General features: G+C 40.1%; 1 long non-coding RNA gene across 1 annotated transcript; it reads right to left on the bottom strand.

Moving 5' to 3' along the window:
- Nucleotides 1-5,147: 5,147 nt before the first annotated feature.
- On the bottom strand, nt 5,148-11,016 carry LOC115182022 (uncharacterized). The gene is made up of 2 exons (XR_003873596.1): nt 10,962-11,016; nt 5,148-5,584 (listed from the first exon to the last, which is right to left on the bottom strand). It is a non-coding gene; the product is annotated as an uncharacterized LOC115182022 (long non-coding RNA).
- Between the last annotated feature and the right edge of the window lie 638 nt (nt 11,017-11,654).

Genomic DNA, 11,654 nt, shown 5'->3' with positions numbered 1-11,654 from the left:
TTGAGGTGGTCTCCCACAGCTCTGATTATGTCATGTTCTGTGGCCTTGCCGTTCCATTTCTTGACTGCCCCTGCAACACAGAAACACATTTAGTCATATTATATAAAACACTCAAAGTAATTGATATGGAGCATCTATGGCCTCAGTTACACCTGGCACCTAAATGTGACTTCTGTCATCCGATCACTCCAAGCTGCATTAGGTTCAGATCTACCAGGATGGGCCTTTGACAGTCTGGATGCAGTCAGGCCACTGATTATGCATAAGCAATGTAAAGAGATGGGGTGAATGAGTGGAAAAGTATATTTGATACAAATTACCTTCATATTATCAAAGAACAAATGTGTGTGTCTGAGGGGAAATTAACTTTCATACAGCCAAAAGGGGTGAGAAATTACACCAATATCAGTGGACAATTTGCACTAATGTAAATAAACATAGATGATGGAACATATTCCCTTTAGCTGATGTGATGAACCGCTAAGGGAACATAAATATTTACCATCTAAACCATGTGTGACCTCTCACCTCTCTGGCTGTGGAAGTGTTCTTCCTAACCAGTCCCTCAACAGCTCTCTGACTGAGCTCCACCCTCACTGGGTCTTCAGAGGAGAGGAAGGCTGAGGAGGGATGGAAGGATGAATGGATCAGTCAGTCAATAAAGTGTAGAGCTGCTGTCTATACTGTCTGACAAATTCACTATTTTAGTAGTTCATTAAAGTAAATAAGGCTTTATGACTGCTGAATACCAACTATCAATCACTTAGATCATGTATTTTCAGGTAGAGATACATCCTTGGGACGTCCCTAGCTGGTTGAAGTTGACATTTAAAATGGTTAAGGTTAGGGGTTAAGGTTAGCGTTTAGGGTAGGGATGTCCCAAGGATCCCAGATAGCATTGACCATTGTGCATTCTTCTGTCTCTTTTACATAGCAGGTGATGAGTTCTGACTTCTGAACTTGAAAATATGAAATATCCTTATTATGTGAAATTGAATGAAACAATAATGTATGTTGATGCTAATATGATGTACAATATTCCATGATGTTTCTATGATAACAATACAGTCAAATATTTAATATGTCATATACTATTTAACAGTTTCACTAATTAATTTGAATTAACTTAATCATTATGACACAGCCCTTACTATTGTCATTGGTTACACTAATTGCACTGTTTGTCTACATAACCTGGTTCAAGTATTCATGACATCACCCTGAAGAAGGCACAGTGATGCCGAAACGTTGGTAAATACCCATTAAATTGCTGGGAGTTTAAACATGGAGTGTGCGACTTTTTTTATTTTGATATTTTTTTTGCCGTTAGTCAGCACCTCCACACAAACAGTTTTTTTGGGTGTGAGCCAGCTCATGTTTTTTAAGAGTAGGTAACAACACATCCGCCACGCTGATCCTCAACACAGGGGCCCCTCAGGGGTGCGTGCTCAGCCCCCTCCTGTACTCCCTGTTCACTCATGACTGCACGGCCAGGCACGACTCCAACACCATCATTAAGTTTGCCAATGCCACAACAGTTGTAGACCTGATTACCAACAATGACTAGACAGCCTATAAAGAGGAGGTCAGAGACCTGGCCGTGTGGTGCAAGGAAAACAACCTCTTCCTCAAAGTGATCAAGACAAAGGAGATGATTGTGGACTACAGGAAAAGGAGGACCGAGCACGCCCCCATTCTTATTGACGCGGCTGTAGTGGGGCAGGTTGAGAGCTTCAAGTTCCCTGGTGTCCACATCACTAACAAACTATTGTTGTGTCTTTGGCATAATTAAAACTGAAGACATATTTATCAAATAACTCTCTGTAATTATTATTACGCGATTAACCTGATTAATCATGTAACTGTAATTAACTAGGAAGTCGGGGCACCAAGGAAAATATTCAGATTACAAAGTTATAATTTTCCTAATATAACTTTCAGATATTTTAATATCTGATCAATTAGTCTTCTGATTAATGACGTATTCTTTACCTCGCGTCAGTTTAATTCCAAACGTCGTAAATTGTTGGTTATCTGCACGAACCCAGTCTTCACTATGAGTCATCCATACATCAATTGTCTTAAAATCATTTATTTACTAACTAAGTAATTCACAGAAATGCATAACAAACAAACAATGGTTACAAAGAAATGATAGGGGAATGTGCCCTAGTGGGCTAAACCGGCATGGCGGCTTCTTAGACAAAAGAGGAGTGGGGGTCAGCTGAGAAGACACTACAGAGTTGATAAATATAACAATTTAAATGCTAATCCTTTGCACATGAACGCTCACTCATTCGGGAGTAATTGCAATCAATATATATATTTACGCTCAGTGTGTTATCGGGATCTCTGTTGAAAAGTTAGTTTCTGTTGGAGAGTTTGTCCGCCCTCTCTCGCTCTCTGTCGTGGTTAGAATGGATAGTTCAGAGTAACATTCATTCATGTCATTATAGAATAGCTGTTTCGGAGGTTGTCGGTCTTCGGGTTCAATGATACCGAATTCCTAGCTGCAGACTAGTAATTAATATCAAAGACTTGTTCTTATTCTGTCGGTATCATTAGTCTAAGAGTTTAACCACGTGGTATGGTTAAAAGTTCATCAAGAGAAATGCATGGTCAAACCTTGGCCCTCTCGTTATCGAGGTAAGCTGGTCTCCAACCTTTAGCCATCTCGTAATTGAGGTAAGCTCGGTCTGGTGATAGAAAACCTAGGTGGGGGTTTTATTCAGAAGAGCAGGAAAAGGCTGTCTCATGACACCGGGTCCTGTCTGTGTTCATGGGCGGTCCTCTGATTTAGTTAAACTCCAAAGGGAATTGGAGTTCTCTTCATTAAACAGTCCAAAATCACATTACACAATTTCACAAATAGCTTCATCCTTATTCATTCATTTTATACAACCATTAGATGTAAGTCTCATACCTGAGACTCTTCTATAAACATGATTATGGTAATGTTGCAGTATTGTCTCTCATGAGTTTCACAAAATTGTACCAAACAGACCAGTTCGTAGCTGGATTCTTCACCAATCTTTTATACCTTCTCCAGAACATAAATGTCGTTCGGTTCTCCAGTTCTGTGAGGTGGAAGAACTCCTTTGTTCTCTATGAAACCCACTCTGTCTCTATACTGTGGCCATGAGGAGAGAATCTCCTCATAGGAATTCACGACCGCTCTTACAGAGCCTGGTGTCAGAAGTATAGAGGTCGGGGGATGGTGCATAGAAAAGGCCTGGTGCAGGGGGAGGGGGGTCAACTGTGCTCGCTTTACCCAAAGGGGGCAACATCACGACACTATCATGGTCCAAGCACACCAAGACAATCGTGAAGAGGGCATGACAAAACCTATTCCCCCTCAGGAGACTGAAAAGATTTAGCATGGGTCCTCAGATCCTCAAAAGGTTCTACAGCTGCACCATCGAGAGCATCCTGACTGGTTCAATCCCTGCCTGGTATTGCAACTGCTCTTACTCCATGCACATGGCACTACAGGGGGTAATGCGTACAGCCCAGTACATCACTGGAGCCAAGCTTCCTGCCATCCAGGACCTCTATACTAGGCGGTGTCAGAGGAAGCCCCCCCCCCCCCCCCCCCACACACACACACTCTGTTATCATCTATGCATAGTCACTTTAATAACTCTACCTACATGTACATATTACCTCAATTACCTCGACTAACCAGTGCCCCCGCACATTGACTCTGTACCGCTACCCCCTGTATATAGTCTAGCTATTGTTATTTAACTTCTGCACTTTAATTACTTGTTCCTTTTATTTCTTATTATACTATTTGTACTTTTTAAAACTGCATTGTTGTTTAGGGGCTTGTAAGTAAGCATTTCACTGTAAGGTCTACACCTGTTGTATTCGGCGCATGTGACTAATAAAATTTTATTTGATAGACTCATAGTACAGAATGATTGATTGACTGCCCAGTTCAACATCAGTTCACCGTCTCACCTCATACTGTATTGGAGCAGCAGCAGCTGACTTGATCGTTGATACTAATCATCATGTTTGAATCTGAGAGTAAATAGAGCCGACTACACTCTAAAAATGAAGGGTTCAACTGGAGTTGTTCTCAGATCCCCTAAGAACCGTAGGGTTCTTGGTCAATGAAAAACATCCCCAAAAGGTTGTTCTTCGAAGAACTTGTTAGAAGGTGGGTTTCACTCTAACTTTATGGAAAAAGGTTTATTCAATAAATTTAGCAACTCCTCTCATATTGGGAAGAACCCCCCCCCCCCCCCCGAATTTTCAGGACAGGGCAGTTTTTTTTCCAAATGTGGTGGTTAATTTCTTTAATATCAATTGAGGAGACAAACTTATCACACAAGTCAGAGTTATTCTTAAACTAAATCTTTATTCACTTATAAGGGAGCAGGTCAATACAACGTACACATATAAAGTTAATCAATTAACCCTGATATTCTAAAAGCAGGGCAACAATGTCAATATAATTGTACCCACAAATTGTCAGTTGGCTGCATACATCACAATAAATCACTGATATATCAATTAGTGGGGAAATCAGGTTATGTGCAGTTGAAAATAACACAACTTTTTAAAAAATCATGGAAATGGGAGATATAATTTAACTCACTGATTAGAAGACAACCTGCAGAAGACAGTCAGTTACATTTTAGAGATGCATTTAAATTGACATTCTACATTGTGACATTAATTCATTGATATCATGAAACAACTCCATGTATTTTCTGATGTTTAATCAGAGATCTTTTATCAGAGTATCTCTTGTCACATTGATCACAACTATGACGTTTCTCTCCTGTGTGTACTCGCCGGTGAACTATCAGGCCGTTTGGCTGAGAAAAACTCTTTCCACATTGATTACAGCTATAAGGTTTCTCTCCCGTGTGTGTTCTCTGGTGTGTAGTCAGAGTGCTAGATGAAACAAAACTCTTCCCACATTGATCACAGCTATGAGATTTCTCTCCTGTGTGTGTTCTCTGGTGTACTATCAAGCTGCTTGACTGAGTAAAACTCCTCCCACATTGAGCACATCTATAAGGATTCTCTCCCGTGTGTGTTCTCTGGTGTAATCTTAACTGTCCTGAAAAAACAAAGCTCTGTCCACAGTCAGAGCAGCTATAAGTTTTCTCTCCTGTATGTATTCTCTCATGTTTTTTAAGGTCTGTTGACTGAGTGAATCTTTTCCCACATTCAGCACAGCTATAAGGTTTCTCTCCCGTGTGTGTTCTCTGGTGCGATTTTAACTGTCCTGAAAAAACAAAACTCTTTCCACAGTCAGAGCAGCTATAAGGTTTCTCTCCTGTATGTATTCTCTCATGTTTTTTAAGGTCTGTTGACTGAGTGCATCTCTTCCCACATTGAGCACAGCTATAAGGTTTCTCTCCCGTGTGTGTTCTCTGGTGTGATTTTAAATGTCCTGAAGAAACAAAACTCTTCCCACAGTCAGAGCAGCGGTGAGTTTTCTTCCTTGTGGGTCTCTGCTGGTGTTTCTTGAGGTGTTTTGATCTGGAGAGACTTTTCTTTGCCACATCAGCATCATGAGCTTGTTGAGGCTCCCCAGAGGATCCTCGATAGTCACTTCTCTCTCCTGTGTGAACAAAAAAGACAGACAGATGGTTAAAGGCCCACAACAGCAGAAATCCACTATAAAAGGTGATGCCAACAGCATAGCCATGATGTTGTACAACAATTGACATCTGTAATGAATGTTACAATTATATTACGACAGTCAAGTGAGCAACAATATTTTGTCTTGTTTTCACATCATTAGTAACATCGATGATTGTAGGCTAGAAATACGTTTTCACAGTTACTGAACCCCTAAGCAGTGTGCCGGGCAACTTTTGGTCACCAATATAGGCCCCTTCCTGTGTTTGCTAAAATTGCCGCACAAGGGCGATGCACACACAATTTAGTTGCAGAAACTCCTCCATGCTAATGAGAAAATCACTAGTTATGGATGTAGTATACAGTGGCTTGCAAAAGTATTCACCCCCTTGGCATTTTTCCAACTTTGTTGCCTTACAACCTGGAATTAAAATAGATTTTTGGGGGGTTTGTATGATTTGATTTACAGAACATGCCTACCACTTTGAAGATGCAAAATATTTTTTATTGTGAAACAAACAATAAGACAAAAAAACAGAAAACTTGAGCGTGCATAACTATTCACCCCCCCAAAGTCAATACTTTGTAGAGCCACCTTTTGCAGCAATTACAGCTGCAAGTCTCTTGGGGTATGTCTCTATAAACTTGCCACTGGGATTTTTGCCCATTCAAAACTGCTCCAGCTCCTTCAAGTTTGATGGGTTCAGCTGGTGTACATTAATCTTTAAGTCATAACACAGATTCTCAATTAGATTGAGGTCTGGGCTTTGACCAGGCAATTCCAAGACATTTAAATGTTTCCCCTTAAATCGGGTACGTTTTTTATCCGGCCGTGAAAATACTGCCCCCTAGTCATAACAGGTTAAACCACACGAGTGTTGCTTTAGCAGTATGCTTAGGGTCATTGTCCTGCTGGAAGGTGAACCTTCGTCCCAGTCTCAAATCTCTGGAAGACTGAAACAGGTTTCCCTCAAGAATTTCCCTGTATTTAGCGCCACCCATCATACCTTCAATTCTGACCAGTTTCCCAGTCCCTGCAGATGAAAAACATCCCTACAGCATGATGCTGCCACCACCATGCTTCACTGTGGGGATGGTGTTCTCGGGGTGAGGAGAGGTGTTGGGTTTGCGCCAGACATAGCATTTTCCTTGATGGACAAAAAGCTACATTTTCATTTCATCTGACCAGAGTACCTTCTTCCATATATTTGGGTAGTCTCCCACATGCCTTTTGGCAAACACCAAACGTGTTTGCTTATTTTTTTATTTAACCTATTTGGGATAGGGGGCAGTATTTTCACAGCAGGATAAAACACGTACCCGATTTAATCTGGTTACTACTCCTGCCCAGAAACTAGAATATGCGTATAATTAGTAGATTTGGATAGAAAACACTCTAAAAGTTTCTAAAACTGTTTGAATGGTGTCTGTGAGTATAACAGAACTCATATGGCAGGCCAAAACCTGAGAAGATTCCATACAGGAAGTGCCCTGTCTGTCAATTTATTGTCCTTCTGTAGAATCTCTATCGAAAATACAGCATCTGTGCTGTAACGTGACATTTTCTAAGGCTTCCATTGGCTCTCTAAAGCCGCCAGAAAGTGGAATGGGGTGTCTGCTGTCTCTGGGCAAAGAACAGCAGCAGAGTTTGTAAGTGGTCAGCCTGGGGACAGTGAGACTGAGATGCGCGTTCATGAGACTACTCCATTTTTTTCTTTCAGCCTTTGAATGAATACAACGTTGCCTGGTTGGAATATTATCACTATTTTACGAGAAAAATAGCATAAAAATTGATTTTAAACAGCGTTTGACATGCTTCTAAGTACGGTAATGGAATATTTTGACCCTTCAGATAATGACCTGAACGCACGAACAAAACGGAGCTATTTGAATATAACTATGGATTATTTGGAACCAAAACAACATTTGTTGTTGAAGTAGAAGTCCTGGGAGTGCATTCTGACGAAGAACAGCAAAGGTAATCCAATTTTTCTAATAGTAATTCTGAGTTTAGTGAGCACCAAACTTGGTGGGTGTCAAATTAGCTAGCCTGTGATGGCCGAGCTATCTACTCAGAATATTGCAAAATGTGCTTTCGCCGAAAAGTTATTTTAAAATCTGACACCGCGATTGCATAAAGGAGTTCTGTATCTATAATTCTTTAAAAAATGGTTCTGTTTTTTTGTGAACGTTTATCATGAGTAATTTAGTAAATTCACTAGAAGTTTACGGTGGGTATGCTCGTTCTGAACATCACATGCTAATGTAAAAAGCTGTTTTTTGATATAAATATGAACTTGATTGAACAAAACATGCATGTATTGTATAACATAATGTCCTAGGAGTGTCATCTGATGAAGATCATCAAAGGTTAGTGCTGTATTTAGCTGTGGTTTTGGTTTTTGTGACATATATGCTTGCTTTGAAAATGGCTGTGTGATTATTTTGGCAGGGTACTCTCCTGACATAATCTAATGTTTTGCTTTCGCTGTAAAGCCTTTTTGAAATCGGACAATGTGGTTAGATTAACGAGAGTCTTGTCTTTAAAATGGTGTAAAATAGTCATATGTTTGAGAAATTGAAGTTATAGCATTTTTGAGGTATTTGTATTTTGCGCCACGCTCTACCATTGGATATTGGTGAGGCGTTCGGAACGTCTGTCCCTAAAAGGTTTTAACATTGTAGTAGAAGTATTTTAATTATGTCAATGTAAACCATAAAGCTAGAGCTCCTTGGTCTTCATAGTGCCGCTTGCTTGGTGGTGCCCCTTGCTTAGTGGTGTTGCAGACTCTGGGCTCTTTCAGAACAGGTGTATATATACACTGAGATCATGTGACAGATCATGTGACACTTAGATTGCACACAGGTGAACTTTATTTAACTAATTATGTGACTTCTGAAGGTAATTGGTTGCACCAGATCTTATTTAGGGGCTTCATAGCAAAGGGGGTGAACACACACCACTTTTAGTTTTTTTTATTGTTTTGAATTTTTTTCTTCATTTCACTTCACCAATTTGGACTATTTTGTGTATGTCCATTACATGAAATCCAAATAAAAATACATTTAAATTACAGGTAATGCAACAAAATAAGAAAAATGCCAAGGGGGTGAAAACTTTCGCAAGGCACTGTATCTGGTTGTAGAAACTCCTCCAAGCTAATGAGGAAACCGCTAGTTATGGATATAGTATATCTGGTTGCAGAAACACCTCCATGCTAATGAGGAAACCGCTAGTTATGGATGTAGTATATCTGCTAATGAGGAAACCACTAGTTATGGATGTAGTATATCTGGTAATGAGGAAACCACTAGTTATGGATGTAGTATATCTGGTAATGAGGAAACCACTAGTTATGGATGTAGTATATCTGGTAATGAGGAAACCCCTAGTTATGGATGTAGTATATCTGGTAATGAGGAAACCCCTAGTTATGGATGTAGTATATCTGGTAATGAGGAAACCACTAGTTATGGATGTAGTATATCTGGTAATGAGGAAACCACTAGTTATGGAGGTAGTATATCTGCCTGGAGCAAAAATGGTGCGAAAAGATTTTGGTTTTTCACAAGGTATTCTGAATATTACAGAGAAAGATCAGGAGTGCCACATGTAACAGTATAGCTTCCGTCCGTCTCCTCATCTCGCCCCAACCTGGGCTTGAACCAGGGACCCTCTGCACACATCAACAACTGACACCCACGAAGCATCGTTACCCATCGCGCCACAAAAGCCACCGAACAACTACTTCAGGTCGCAGAGCGAGTGACGTCACCCGATTGAAACGCTATTAGCGCGCACCACCGCTAACTAACTCGCCATTTCACATCGGTTACACTACTCAAGGAAACATGAAGCTCTGTTGTCTATTCACTAATTCCCCACAGTGGGGAAACTTACAGGCTGCCAGCAAAAATAGCCGCCATTTCCAGGTTGCTTATGAGTACATTTCACACTACTTTGGATTATAACTGAAAGGCTCCTTTGAATGTCCTGCTTAATATAATATGTGTTGTCGCAAATCAACTGCTTTATACTTTTAAAAAAAACACTTTAACCAGTAAAATGCTCTTTGGCTAACTTTGCTACCAGTCTGTCAATGAGCGTTTGCAAACTAAGTGTACCCAAATTGGCCCATAGCTTCATCTAACAATAAAGTATACTTACTGTAGGACCCATAACTTCACCTGACAACAACATAGACCTACTGTAGGACCCATAACTTCACCTAACAACAATATAGACCTACTGTAGGACCCATAACTTCACCTAACAACAACATAGACCTAGGACTATAAATTATTTAATGTTTTTGTCATGACATTTCATAACCTGATCACCAGATAATTTTGTGAATAATCCCACTAGGCTACTCTGTAATGTGTTGTCTTTCTAAATGTCCTGAATAAAGGAAAATAGCTCTGTGTGTTGTACAATAGCCTATCCATCAAGGAACAGTTCTCTACACATTATGAGCTAAATATCTCTGTGTCCAAACAGACTAACGAGACCCTACTGTAAATCAACCAGACAATAACACTATGAACATCAATTTGTTAGGGATGTTGGATCCAACGTGGAGCACGGCATAACTGTCTTTACCAGAGTAATGAATGAAGAAGCACTTTGGTTGTTGTTGCATGTCGTGATGTTTGTCATTTGACTGTCATTCAGAAAATGATTTCCTGGATCAGCTGATGATAGTTGAACATGTGACTGTAACTAAACAGCTACAGTATTAAGAATTATGAGTAATTATTGAAGAACCGCGTTAATGACAGTATCCATTTGGGTGTTGTCAATAAAGTTAAGGTGACTCGGTTAGAACCATAGGATTTAGCAAACTCTGAAATGATTTAGGATTTCTGTGCCCATGAAAACTATTTTACCAGCGTAACATAAGGAGACACTAAATGTTACGTAGGTAGAGAGCATTTCAGCGATCTGAATACAAAAAAACTGTCCTAACAGGACAATAACCTAAACCACAAGGCCAAATCTACACTGGAGGAGCTTACCAAGATGACATTGAATGTTCCTGAGTGACCTAGTTACAGTTTGGACTTAAATCGTCTTGAAAGTCTATGGCAAGACTTGAAAATGGCTTGTGTCCCTGTTTTATAAGATAGTACTCACTGTATTTACTGGTGTTAATCAGATCAATGTCCCTGTTTTATATGATAGTACTCACTGTATTTACTGGTGTTAATCAGATCAATGTCCCTGTTTTATTAGATAGTACTCACTGTATTTACTGGTGTTAATCAGATCAATGTCCCTGTTTTATTAGATAGTACTCACTGTATTTACTGGTGTTAATCAGATCAATGTCCCTGTTTTATTAGATAGTACTCACTGTATTTACTGGTGTTAATCAGTTCTCCAGTCTTCTCTTCTTCCTCTAATGTGACAGTAATCTCCCCCTCTTCATCCTTCATTCCAAAAACGTCTTCATCTTCTTTCACTTCATCCTCCTCTTTCACTCCAAAAACTGCATCTTCCTCCTCTTCTTTCACAGTAACATCCTCCTCCTCTCTGAAGGCGTCTTTCTCCGCAACGTCTTTCTCTTCTTCTTTCACTGTAACAGTCTCACCCTCTACTTGTTTTTTTATTGTAACATCCTCCTCTTCTTCCTCCTCTTTCACCAGAGCTTCTTTCTCCGTCCAGCAGACCTCCTCTTTAACAGGAGGAGAGTAGCTTAGTGAACTCATGGTCGGGGATAATAGCTAGTTAGCATTAGCGACTAGACTAGTGCTAACTTAACCAGCCAGCTAGCTGACTTACAACGTAAATATTACATCAAATGGGGTAGCTAGTTGTTTCCACATAAGTATGTTTAAATCATAGTGGCAATTAAACCACGAAATCGTATAAAGAACTTGAATGGTGCGACTTTGTCGGCTAGCGAGCTACCGAGGTGGCTGCAGTTGTTGAAGAAGCGTTCCGTCCACTAGATTATACGTCACACTAGAAACATCGCCTGAAAGACACATATCGCCATCTGCTGTCTGGAGGGAGGAAACGCAGTTGAGGAGGGACAACTTTTTTT

The sequence above is a fragment of the Salmo trutta genome, unplaced genomic scaffold (genome assembly GCF_901001165.1).
Source record: "Salmo trutta unplaced genomic scaffold, fSalTru1.1, whole genome shotgun sequence".
NCBI classification, from domain to species: Eukaryota; Metazoa; Chordata; class Actinopteri; order Salmoniformes; family Salmonidae; genus Salmo; species Salmo trutta.
The sequence above is the reverse complement of the archived record's forward strand: the minus strand, read 5'-3'. Positions and strand labels throughout refer to the sequence as shown.